Here is a 13327-nt window from a genome sequence, read left to right as displayed (position 1 = left end):
GGGGTTGAAGAGCTCACTAGCCAAGTTTGCATATAGGCTACAGTTACAGGCGGACTTAGACAGGCTAGCAAGTTGGGCGGATCGGAACCTGATGAAGTTCAGCACTGAGAAATGTAAAGTGCTCCACCTCGGGACAAGCAACCCCCGACACACCTACAGGATTGGTGGCACCAAACTGACTAGCGCCACAAATGAAAGGGATCTGGGGAGTAACAGACTACAATATGAATATGAGCCGGCAGTGTGATTCTGTAGTCAGTAGGGCAAATAATACTCTAGCATGCATCAATCAGTGCATCTCCAGCAATACCAAGGTGGTGATTCTTCCGCTCTACTCAGCACTGGTGAGACTGCAGCTAGAGTACTGCATCCAGTTCCAGGCACCACACTTTAACAAGGATGTGGACAAGCTTAAGAGATTCCAAAGAAGAGCCACCCGTATGATCAGAGTTTTAAAAGGCAAGTCATGTGAAGAAAGTCTGAGGGATCTGGGATTCTTCAGCCTGAAGAAAAGAAAGCTGAGAGAGGGGACCTGGTAGCAGCTTACCACTACACTAGGGGGGTACATCAAGGACTCGGTGAGCAACTGTTCACCAGGGCACCCAAGGGGAAAACAGGGAGTAATGGGCACAAACTCCTGGAAGATTGATTCAGGCTCAACGTTAGGGAAAAACTCCTTCACAGCCAGGATGTCCAGACTGCAGAATAAGCTCCCTCCAGAGGTGGTGCAATCACCTACCCTGGAAATCTTCAAGAGGAGACTAGACAGACACCTTGCTGGGGTCACCTGGCCCAGTTGTCTTTTCTGCTAGGTGCAGGGAGCTGGACCCAATGATCTTCTGAGGCCCCTTTTGGCCTATGAATCTATGACCTGATAAGAAGGGCGCTCAGTAAAACACTGATTTTAAAAAAGGAAAATTGCAAAAAGTAATCACTGAACAACTTGAGAAATTAGTGAGTTTTTACTTTTAATGAAGCAGATGCAACATACATGAGCTACAGATACCTGTATTTGGAAAGAAGGCAAGTAGAAGTGGACATCTTGACAAAAGTAGATAAACAATGGCATGAGATGGGGGTATCTCGGACATAAATACAGGGGCCGTGAATAGAGATGCACCAATACACCGGTTCGATATTGGATCGGCACCGATATAAAGAAAATTTAATATATCGGAAATCAGCCATATCAGGCCAATAATTTGGCCGATAAATGGCCCGTGCATGTGCACAGCCACAGCATAGCATAAGCAGCAAAGAGCACAGCCTGGCAGCGTGGAAAGCTGCCTCCAGCTGGTAAGTCTCGTGTGGGGGGAGGGGGAAAGGAAGAGTGTGGGAGGCCAGATCAAGGCCTCCACAGTAAGGGAGGAGGGGGGCTGGGGCAAATGCTGCCCAGCTAGGGCAGGGTGGGTGCAGGATGGGTGGGTGGATGAAAATAGGATAGGATTCAATACTGACAAGTGCAGGGTACTGCTCCTAGGGAGAAAGAAATAGCAGCATACCTATAGGCTGGGGAACTCCTTTCTCATCAGCACAGAAGCAGAAAGGGATCTTGGAGTCATTATTCATTGCAAGATGAACATGGGCTGCCAAAGTGAGGACGCGGTCAGTAAGGCTAACCGTACCTTGTCATGCATCCACAGATGCATCATGAGCAGGTCCAAGGAGGTGATCCCATGTATGTGACACTAGTCAGACCACAGTTGGAGTACTGCGTCCAGTTCTGGGCGCCGCACTTCTGGAGGGATGTGGACAGCATGGAGAGGGTCCAGAGGAGGGCCACTCACATGATCAGGGGGCAGCAGGGCAGGCCCTACAAGGAGAGGCTACGGAACTGGAACCTGCTCAGCCTCCACAAGAGAAGGCTGAGTGGGGATCTGGTGGCCATCTATAAACTTGCCAAGGGGAACCAGCAGGGAATGGGAGAGACCTTGTTTCCCTGAGCACTACCCGAACTAACTAGGAATAACGACCACAAGTTGATTGAGAGTAGGTTCAGGATAGACATCAGGAAGCACTACACAGTCAGAGGGGCCAGGATCTGAAACCAACTTCTAAGGGAAGTGCTCACTCCCACCTTGGGGGGTCTTCAAAAGGAGGCCAGATAATCACCTAGCTGGGGTCACTTGATTCCAGCATTCGTTCCTACCCAGGGCAGGAGATCAGACTTGATCCTGACCAGCACTGGGTCGGGATTGGCTACTGATGTTTACAAATGGGTCCTGGTACAAAAAAGGTTGAGAACCACTACTCTAGGACACTGTTGCAGACAACAGTCTCTTAGAGTGCACAGACCCACACAACCTGAACAGCAAAAGAAACAGCAGGCAAGAGGCTATCCAAACATTCCTGCATACCTCAGAACATCATCGGTGTTTGGCTATGAAATAAATTTTGAATGTGGTTAGCTAGTAGAATTGATTCGTAGAATCATAGATTGTTAGGGGCTGGAAGGGACCTTGCAGATCATCGGGTCCAGCCCTCTTGCTCTAGGCAGGAAGACAACTGGGGTCAGGTGACCCCAGTGAGGTGACTGTCTAGTCTCCTCTTGAAAACCTTTGGGTAGGTGACTACACCACCTCTGGAGGAAGTTTATTGCATAGTCTGGACACCCTGACTGTGAAGGAGCTTTTCCTGGTATTAAGCCTGAAGCAGCCTTCCAGGAGTTTACATCCATTGGTCCCGGTCATCCCCAGCGGTGCCCTACTGAACAGTTGTTCACCGAGCTGATGCACTTCTCTGATTATAGAGGTAAGCTGCTTTCAAGTCCCTTCTCAACCTTCTCTTCTTTAGACTAAAGAGGCCCAGGTCCCTCAGCCTTTCCTCATATGACTTGTCTTGCAAGTCCCTGGTCATACAAGTGGCTCTTCTCTGGACCCCCTCAAGTTTTTCCACATCTTTATTGTAGTACAGCACCCAGAACTGGACCAGTACTACAACTACAGTCTCAGCACTGAGTACAGCAGGAGTATCACTTCCTTAAAGATTCTAGTTTTAAAGATTCTAAAATTTAGATTCTAGTCATTCTAAATTTTCATTTCTTGTGGAATAAGTGACATTGTTCTTTCCCTCTGGTAAAGTTCTTCATCCTTCCTCTCAGCCTTCCCACTGTTTCTGCTTGTGCTAATCGCAGCCTGTGAAAAGCTGGCTTGAATCATATCCGTAGCAGGAAGAAACATGAAGATTTGTTAAGATGATTCAACAGGCTTGTCTTTAGAGCCAATCCAGAACACACAAAAGAAATGCTGTTTGCCAAGAACAAGAATAATGGCATGTGGATCTGAGGCTGAAAATGTATCCTGATGGGAGTAAGGGAAAAATCCTCCAATTATTAGTCTCAGAACAAATGACACCACTGGATTTCTACTACAACAGATCTGTGCTGGGCTAGAGAAAAATGTTCAAAGAAAAGGAGTCTCTGGTGATCAGAGTAATTCTTTCATTCCCCAGAGACATGCAGAACTGCAACAAATCAATGAAGATCAGAGAGCTGAACAACTAGCACTCTGAGGAAGGTTTTGGGAAGTTTGACCATTGGGGAGGCATTCATAGAAAATTAATTTGTTGCAGCAGATGAACTTCCAACTGTGGCTTTATGGCCCTAGGATAGACTGACTAATAAGAAAAGCTTTAAGCTAGAAAACTGAGACAGTTGTTATAAATGATTCAGGTAAGGTCCACACTTGGTGTTAATATACAGAAAGAGGAAAATCAGGTGAATGAGGATATAGCAGTGAATGAAAGAATACTGAGAGGTAAAAAAATAGCAAGGAAAGAGAATGAACTAGCATTTAAAACAACAGTAGTCAGGTAGGCAATGGTAGGAAGATTATTCTAAGAAATTAAACAATGAAGATGTCTGCTAATGTAGAAAGCAACAAAATGAATGTACTAGAACTAATGATGGAGTAAGTAAAAATCATTAGAACAGAATATGATAGAATGGCAGTCATGATTGGTATGCAGGTGTTGTATAGGTATAGTGTGCGCTATTCAGAAACATGGAATTAAAGGTAAAGATTGAGTACTGTTCTGCAATAGTCCAACAGTTTGGAACACTCCTGAAAGACTGCGAAGGAAGTTCTAATAAAGCTCTGTCCTAAATATCCAACTGCTGTGGCTCTGTCCCAAGTCCAGGATTGGGATCAGAGTTGGAAGCACAGCTGCTGCCTATCCCTACCCCTGCCTCTTCAAGTCCTTTCCCCTCTTCCTTGCCACTTACCCTCTGGCTCTGGCAGGGCTCCAGCCACATGCTTGTTCTGGCTCTATAGCCTAGCCTGGTAGTAGGAGCAGCAACTCCATCCCAAGTTCAGGGCCTGGCTGCAGCTGCCACTGCCACTTACCAGGCTAAGCTGGAACTGGGGGAGTTGTCTTAAATCCAGTCACCTTGGATTTGGGTAAATATGGTGTATACTACCAGAATGGAAACAAGAATGTTCAGCTACCCTTTATCCCATTGGCATTTGGTGCATTAATTTATCCATGGAAGTGTTGCATAACTTGCACATTAGCATAGTTAATTTAGCTGGTGGTCTTCATCCAGCGGATTATAACAGTGAATCCAGATACCACTGATAAGTGAAAAATTGATGTACTTCTACGTGTACTTTTTTTCTTCCAAGTAAGACCTAGCAAAATTGCGTCCGAGTCCCAAAGAAATGAGTGTTGATGAATTCCTGTTGTTGATCACTAAGAGAAATCTCCAGAGTGCATTGATAAAAGATGCTTCCATCAAAAATACTCATCTGTGCAGTCATGCCAAGTGTTTACCATTTCTTAAATGTCTGTATTGGTTTCACATTGCTTTCCTGCTTCTTTTTATGTTGAAGGCTCAGTGCGAGTCCAAACCAATCTGCTGAGCTTATGAGCTGATTCATTCTTCCTACACGCTCCTGCACATCCCATGTTTGCCCAAGACTCTCACACATTGTAATCTGGTTTTTACACCTTTCTGAAACTGCCTTCATCAACGCCGCCTACTCATTACATTTTACCATTAACATTTTCCAAAAACATTCCCACCTCTCCCACCTCTTTATATCTCACCCATTTTTTATAAAACAGTAAAAAAAAAAAGTGATTACTTCATAGATATTAGAGCTGGAAGGGACCTTGTAAGATCATTGGGTCCAGCCCCCTGCCCGAGGATAACTGACTTACAATATCATATGTACGTGGTTCTTTCTGCTTTAAATCATGCAAAGTGCATATAGTGTAAGTTAGGTTTTGGATAAATCAAGAGAAATAAAATAAAAAATAGATTAAAGTGCAGATTTTTTTTTTACAAGACCTATATACCTAATTTCTATACAGAGTGCTGCTGACAACATTACAATGTATTTTAGGTTAGCTCCTCAGTGCAGTGTCTATTTTGGTATAAGACGTATTGTCAGCAGTGAACAACCAACCCTTCTTTGTATTTTGTGATTGTAAGTTCTTTGATTCTTATTTGCTGACTGCTACATTATGGATTGCTGCATGGCACTACATGTATAGCATTATATAAATAATAGCCAGACTGTCAAAGGTGTTCAGTCTAACGCGATGTCTGTTTCTTCTTTGTGAGTTCATGTAGTCCTTGTATTTGATCATCCCCTTCATTCTTGAGCAGAAAAAATAGCAAGATCAAGAAGAAATCAAGAAACAGAGCAATTCAAGAACAAAAAGTATACAAAATGCATACTAGTGCTGCCGGCATCTTGTCACTGAGTTGCCTAACAGAAAAGGTAGAATTTTACAGGTGGTATAGCCTTTCTTTTGTAAGACATACAGATTTTTCTCCCCAGAATCAGTACACTCTTTTTAATATACATATTTATTTTTAAGTAGGTTCCATTTTGAGTAGAGCTGTAAGTTGCTGACCTAGCTAAAAAGCAGCCAAGTAACAAATATAGAAGAAATCAAATACAATCAACAAATAGTTGTTCAGTGTAACAAGTGTACTATGAAATAACCGAATGTTGAAAAGTAAAGCAAGCTAATGTGCCATTGGAGCTGAGATTTTATATAAACAAATTGAAAATTTCAGCATACCAAGACTTGTTGGGTACCGTGTGAATTTTATATTACTGTATACTGTATTTCCTGTAATCACTTAAATAGACGCTTTCATGTTAAAAATAGCTTAAAATAGCTAAATATTATTACTAAGGTATGAAATTCCCGTGTGAGTCTGAATGTTTCATTAAACTGAAATAATTTTAACAAACTGACTTTTCATTACTTACGCTGTTTCTTAATTTTGTATTTCACTCAACTTGGAAAATGTGAATAATAGAACTTGTTGGAAAATGATATATGTTTTTCATGGGAATTTAGACTTCTTGTCATAAATTGAAACTTAACGTTTTTGTTTTATGATGAAAAATTGCATTTTTGCATTAAAAGCAGGCAATTTCTGCTGAAAAATATTTTTGTAGAAACCAATTTTTTGTTAAACAGTGGGAAAACCATCAGTCAAGCGTAATTAATACTACTATTCCTTTGCCTTTCTTTAGTACTTCCAGCAAATAATCTCTCTGCTTTGCAATCATTTAAAGGTTCCCAACAATTTGTGAGCTAAGTATATGTTGTTCTTGTATTCCTCAGATCGGAAAACTGAAGCAAAGACAGTAAGGATCTTTGAGGGAAGGAATATATATCTTTTTTATGTCTGTGCAGAGCCTGGTGCAGGTGTCAATGACCAGAGCCTCTAGCTACTACACTAATATACATAATACTAAGCCACTAAATAATCCATATAAGCCTGCAAAAGGCCAAGAAGTGAGAGTCATCTCAGTACTGATAAGTCCCTCACTTGGTTACTACACTATTAATTTTAATTTTCTTGTAAAGTAAGTTACTACTCAACAGCAGCTTGTATGACAATTGATTTTCAGGTTTGGAGTATCCATTAATTCAGATGAAAGCTGTGAGAGCTGGTAATGCTTACCAAACCTTAAGAGACTTCTCAAGCAGAAAACTTGAAAGACCTCTCTGAGAAAGCCCAAATTGCCCAATTTTCCTATCTTGTGTTTTAACTAAAGCCTTCTTGTGACTTCATGCATTCATGTGACTAAGGATTTGCAAAACTGCTCCATTAGTCAGACTGACTCTTGTTAATCATCAGTTTTATGTTGCAGCTCAGAAGTCTCAGAATGCCTCAGTGTTTGAGTTGCAAAACCTACAACTAATTTAGAAAATTGTATCCTGCCTAATTCAACTGAGCTGCTGTATGTATATACTCAACTGATGGTGCAATGAGTTCACAAAGTTTTAATCATGATTATAGCAAAACCTTGTAGTATAGCCTTAGGCATGTTAGTTATAATATGATGACGACAGGCATTTATGAGGAAAGTAACTCCAAAATATAACTGTGCATTGTAAGAGGATTGCTTACAATCTACTGTTCTACTGTAATTTATGGGGGGGTTGACGTGTGAATCTTGAGATTGACCCAGTGTTTTGACCCAGCAATTTTATTTGTAAATGGATCACTGCAAAGTTACACCATTGCTAGTTGTAACTGTATCCTATTTTATCACAATATTTGATACTAACAGACCTCGAGATATTAAAAAAAACCTGTTAGAGCAGTAAAGCAGTGAAATGGACTACTCAGGAAAGATCTTTTTCACTGGAGATTTTCAAAAAGAGTTAGGGCAAGCATTGGTCACAGTAACTTTCTTGCATTTGGGCAAAGGGTTGGACCAGGTTTATGCTTGAAGCCCTTTCCAACCCTATGTTTCTATCATTGTGGGTTCTTCATAGAATCATAGAAGTAGGGTTGGAAGGGACCCTGCAGATCTTCAAATCCGACCCCCCGCCTGGGCGAGAGAAAAAAAACTGGACTCAAATGAGTCTAGCCAGGTAGGCATCAAACCTCTTCTTAAAGATCCCCAGGGTAGGAGCCAGCACCACTTCCCTTGGAAGTTGGTTCCAGCTCCTAGCCGCCCTGACTGTGAAGTAGTTCTTGCGGATGTCTAATCTAAACCTACTCTCCAATAATGTGTGTCCATTATTCCTTGTCATGCCAGGGGGTGCTAGGGGAAACCAGTGTCTCCCCCAAACCCTTCTGGTTCCCCCCTAGTGAGTTTATAGACAGTCACCAGGTTGCCCCTCAGCCTTCTCTTGTGAAGGCTGAACAGGTTTAGGTCCCGCAGTTTTTCAGTGTAGGGTCTGCCCTGTTGTCCTTGGATCATGCGGGTGGCCCTCCTCTGGACCCTTTCAACGTTGTCCACATCCCTCCTGAAATGGGGCTTACAGAGCTGGACGCAGTACTCCAGCTGTGGCCTGACCAGTGTCATATAGGGGGGAGGATCACCTCCCTGGCTCTACTTGAGATGCACCTGTGGATGCACAACAAGGTCCAGTTAGCCCTGCAACCGTGACCTCACATTGTTGGCCCATGTTCATCTTGGAGTCAATAATGACTCAAAGATCCCTTTCTGCCCCCGTGCTCTCAAGAAGGGAGTTTCCCATCTTATAAGTGTGCTGCTGGTTTCTGCTGCCTAAGTGCAGCACCCTGCATTTGTCAGTATTGAAACGCATCCTGTTTATGTTGGTCCACTCCTGTTAACCTATCCAGATCCTGCTGCAATGTTTCCCTCCCTACTAGCGTGCTCACCTCACCCCAAATCTTGGTATCATCAGCGAATTTAAACAGGTTGCATTTCACCCCGTCGTCCAAATTGCTGATGAAGAAATTGAACAGCGCGGGCCCAAGGACCGAGCCCTGGGGGACTCCGCTGCCCACTTCCCCCCAGGTTGAATATGACACATCCAACACCACTCTCTGAGTACAGCCCTTGAGCCAATCTGCAATCCATCTGACTGTGTACGCATCAATTCCACAGTCGCCTAGTATTTTTAATGAGGATGGGGTGGGAGACGGTGTCAAAGGCCTTGCTGAAGTCTAGAAAGACTACGTCCACGGCGACACCTGCATCCATTGCCTTTGTGACCTGATCATAAAAGGCAATCAGGTTGGTCTGACATGACCTGCCCCTAATGAAACTGTGCTGGTTGCCCTTGAGCATCATCCCTGAATCCGGCCTATCACAGATGTGCTTCTTGAGGATCTTCTCAAAGAGTTTCCCAAGGATAGAGGTAAGACTGACGGGCCTATAGTTCCCCGGGTCCTCTCTCTTCCCTTTTTTGAAGATGGGGACCACGTTAGCTATCTTCCAGTCATCTGGCACCTGGCCTGAGCACCACGAGCGCTCGTAAAGCTATGCCAAGGGCCCTGTAATAACCCCTGCTAGCTCCCTCAACACCCTGGAGTGCTCTTGGCAGCATTCTATCATTGTTATTATTACTGGCTATTTAAAATTCTAATATAATAAACGGCTTAGTCCGTCTGTCTGTCCGTCCATCCATAACACTCTTGGAGCACTCTGGTTACTGAAACAACCAATCAGAGTACTCCAAGAGCATTATGGACAGGAGGCGGCGGCAGTGTGGCGAAGCACTGCCATGACGGCAGGGACAGAGTGCGGGGGAGGCCAGCACCACTGGCATCTCCCCTTCCCTCCTCCCACCTTCCCCCCGACTCTGCTCCTTGGAGGCAGCAGCTGCAGCACAGGGTGCTGGCAGAGGGGGACAGTGGGGCAAGCTTGATTCCCCCACGCCCTCTCCCCACTCCTGGGAGGTGGTGGTGACAGGGGGCATAGGGGGGTTAGGTTTAGCAAGCTTTCCCCTGCCTCCACCCTGCCGTTTTCTTTACAGGCAGTTCACTAGTGTATATCATAATAGAACTAACAAGGGCAGATCATTTTGGCACTACGTATCGTCATAATACAGTACAGCATAATCCATTTGTGGCTGTAACTGTGAAAATGAAAGGAGAATCTCTGGACTTGGCACGATTTTGAAGCAATTCTCCCTGTTCTGTACTTAAACTTCTGATGTTAACCACTACTTCAGAGGGAGGTTTAAGCACCTTGGCCCAACACTGCTTAAGAATGTAGTACACCCTCAGTGTATGGAACAAAAACCACTGATTAAACTATTAATCATACCCAGATAATATACTTTTCAGCATTTGTACCAGATTAGCTGATTAAACCCAAACAATGACAACAGGTCATTATAAGGAGTTATTTATTGATGATGATGATTATTATAGTAATAATAATAAAGTAGGGAACAGTTTAAAACCAAATGTAACCTCTCAGGCACTTGTTATTGACACATACTGTGCTTCTATAGCTAGATAAATAAATGAAAATCTCTGAGGAGCAAAAACTGAGAAGTCTCTTTCAAGATGAATCAGTTCAAAGCAGTTCCTCTCTGAAAAATATACAGTATATCTATACTGTAGTCACTTTTGTGACAGTAATGTAACCTGAGTTAATTTTAAATAGCGAGCTTGGATATTGGTTGTAAAGAGTTCAGTTGGCCACATAAGTACTTCAACTAAAAATCCTTTATTAAAACCAAAGGCCAATCGACATTTTATGCAGCTACTTCATATCTATTTCTATAATGATGTCGCTACCCTAGATGTAAAAGTTGCTGTGCCATAAAATAATTGGTGTCTAAGTATTTGATCAAATAGCTTTAAGAGGACTAAGCATGATTGCTGATGCTCATTTATCCTGGTTGACACCAAAAGGCTCAACCACACTCAGATAGCTAACCCAAAAAAATGATGGCCCCAATAACCCTACATATATCTTTGTCTGGATGGGAGCTTGTTGGTACCCTTTTTCCAGGACTCTAAACCAGCTGGGGCTGGGACAGATCATTACATCTGTGTATTGCTATCTCTTCCCAAACCTTGAAACTCCTTCCAATTCATTCCTTCTTATCTGCTCTTTCTCAAAGGCTAGATAAGCATAATAAAACAGAAAACAAGGTCAAAAGCATTTTGTTTTGGCTTTTTTCCTGTTTTTACATTGGTAGCACTTTAGCCCTAGCAGCAGGGAACTGAATGTATCCTGCAAAACCCACTCAAGAAAGTGGGTAAATGTCCGGGGAATTGGACAATACATTCTATGCTTGTGCAGTTAGGCAAGTACCAGTACCTAATCTAGGTCAGATGTGCCTACACTACACTGCCACCACAGTAGAGATAGCAGCATACACAAGTTCAATCCCTTCGCAAAATTTGCTGCCTCCACAAAATTGTGGAAATAGGAACTTAGCCTTGTACTGAGTAATCATTGGTTTGGGATGTTGCAATATTTAACTTAGCCCTCAATTTATTGCATGCTTGTCTTTTTTTTTAGGTCTCTCTAAAAAACTACAAGGCTTCAGTCTAGGGGTGTCAAACTTAAGTCTGCAGGCCAGATCTGGCCAGTGGAGCCATGTCTTGGGGACTGTGGGGCCAGGAATTCAGGAGCAGAGCTAGTAAGGTAGGGCTGCTGTCTAAATCTGGAGCATGGAGGTAGTGGGCAGGTGTGCAGGCAGCAAGGGGTATGTGACAAGTGCATTAGCCCCTACCACAGCCACTCATGCTACTGCTCATGCCACTGCTTGCCCAACTGCTACCATATTTGGATACATCCTATGAAGAGCCCTGTGGTCCAGATCTGGCGCACGGTGGGTTGGGTGAGTCTGACACCTCTGGTCTACATTGGGGTGACAAAGATTCCCCCTGCACAGCTGTGTCATTTAGCCTGTGAGGTTCCCCATGGGAGGGGACAGCAGAGGCCAGATTTAGCATACAGGTGCTATCTTTGACACCCCTGGCTTAGTGATTAATTATGATACCCCAGATGCATAAATATAGCAGGAGCAGGTCCCACAGTGAGGAATGTGTAGGTAAGACACTCCTGTGATCAGTAGCCCCAACCCTCAGCCTCTCTGCCCAGAATAGCTAGTCTGCTGGCACTGCATAGGAAGACTAGCTCCAGCCCATATTTAAAAGGCCAGGTAACTGGTAACTGTGTGTACATCGCAGTGCAATGCCCCAGGGATGGATACAGGGGAGTGGCGGGAGGTGCACTGGTGCACTAGCACCCCCTTTGATTCCTGCTCCACCCAAACTTCAAAACTAACTGCCTGGCAGTGGCAGTAGCATTTCTGTTCAGACAACAAGGAGGGACTCACTTATAGCCACTTACACCTTATGCTGTGAGCTGCACAAATGTTGATGGGTGTTATTGCTAGCTAGGAGTTTGAAGCAGTCACACCCTTAGTCTAGAAACCTTCTCTGACTGTCCTCTATCTGCACAGCTCTGACTTGCCACTAGAGACCTGGTGAGCAAGAGCAGGGCTAGGAGCTGTGGCTGTGGGTTGCCACTAGAGGGCTGGAGAGCCAGGACAGGCTTCTATCCCTGCTTTACTGTCTGCGGTGAGAGAGATCCTGGGATACTGGAGGACTTCATTTTGGGCAGCACATCTGTGAGGAGTGGACTGGACACCTTAACGGAACAGAAGCTGGGTAGTGCAGATCAGAGAGAATCCTGCCCCAAAGTGGCATCACTTTGAGCCACATATCCAGTGCTTAAAATCACTCTAAGATGTTAATGTGCAGACAGTCCAGGGGTTAAGATGGGTGGGCCAGATGTGGCCCACCAGGCCATTCTATCCAGCCTGCGGGGCCCCTAAAAAATATAGAAAATTAATATTTATCTGCCCCGGCTGCCTGTCATGTGGCCCTCGATGGCTTGCCAAAATTCAGTAAGCGACCCTCTGCCCAAAATAATTGCCCACCCCGACCTAAACTTAACATCTCCTTTGAATTGACTTGAATCCTTCTAAACTCTTTACCCCGTAGGTGTTAAGCTCCCTTTTTTGATGGTCACAAAGTCCCACCGATGAAGCCGCACACTGCATGGCTGGTACCTCCTCCTGTGTCCCAGCCCTGCAGACTGTTCTTAAATCCAACTAAAAGCTTTACCTCGAGCACTGACACTGCCTCAGGCAAACGGTCACTTAGGGGTGTCAATAACTTTTCGGGAAGCACAGCCAGATAAGGCAGCTTGACTTGGGTATATAACCCCGAGAAACGAGACCTGCCCTTTGTCCCAAGGAGAGCAGGGCTAACGAAACAAGTTATTTTGAGGACTTTTTTTTTTTATTGGGGGGCGGGGCGCCTATTCCTTGTTCTTGTTTTCTACCTCCTATAGAGAAAATGAGGGAAGTTAGGGTGGGTTTTACCTCACTCTTTCACGGAGCAAGGCAGCCCCGGAGCCCTCATTTTCTAACAAAGCTTCTCGTCTCGTGGCCAGCGGAGGACGAGGAGCGCTGGGCCAGGTCCGTGCCATCTGCCCCCGCCGCACCCCCTCCCCAGCTGTTCGGCCGCGCGCTGCGGAGTGGCTGCAGCAACCCCACCCCCTGCTTTCGGTGGCACACGTGGTACACTCCTCACAGCCCAGCCTATCAGCGTGCCTCTCCC

The sequence above is a fragment of the Crocodylus siamensis genome, chromosome 2 (genome assembly GCF_052110815.1).
Source record: "Crocodylus siamensis isolate JL-2025a chromosome 2, ASM5211081v1, whole genome shotgun sequence".
In the NCBI taxonomy this organism is placed as follows: Eukaryota; Metazoa; Chordata; order Crocodylia; family Crocodylidae; genus Crocodylus; species Crocodylus siamensis.
Note: the sequence above shows the minus strand (reverse complement) of the source record.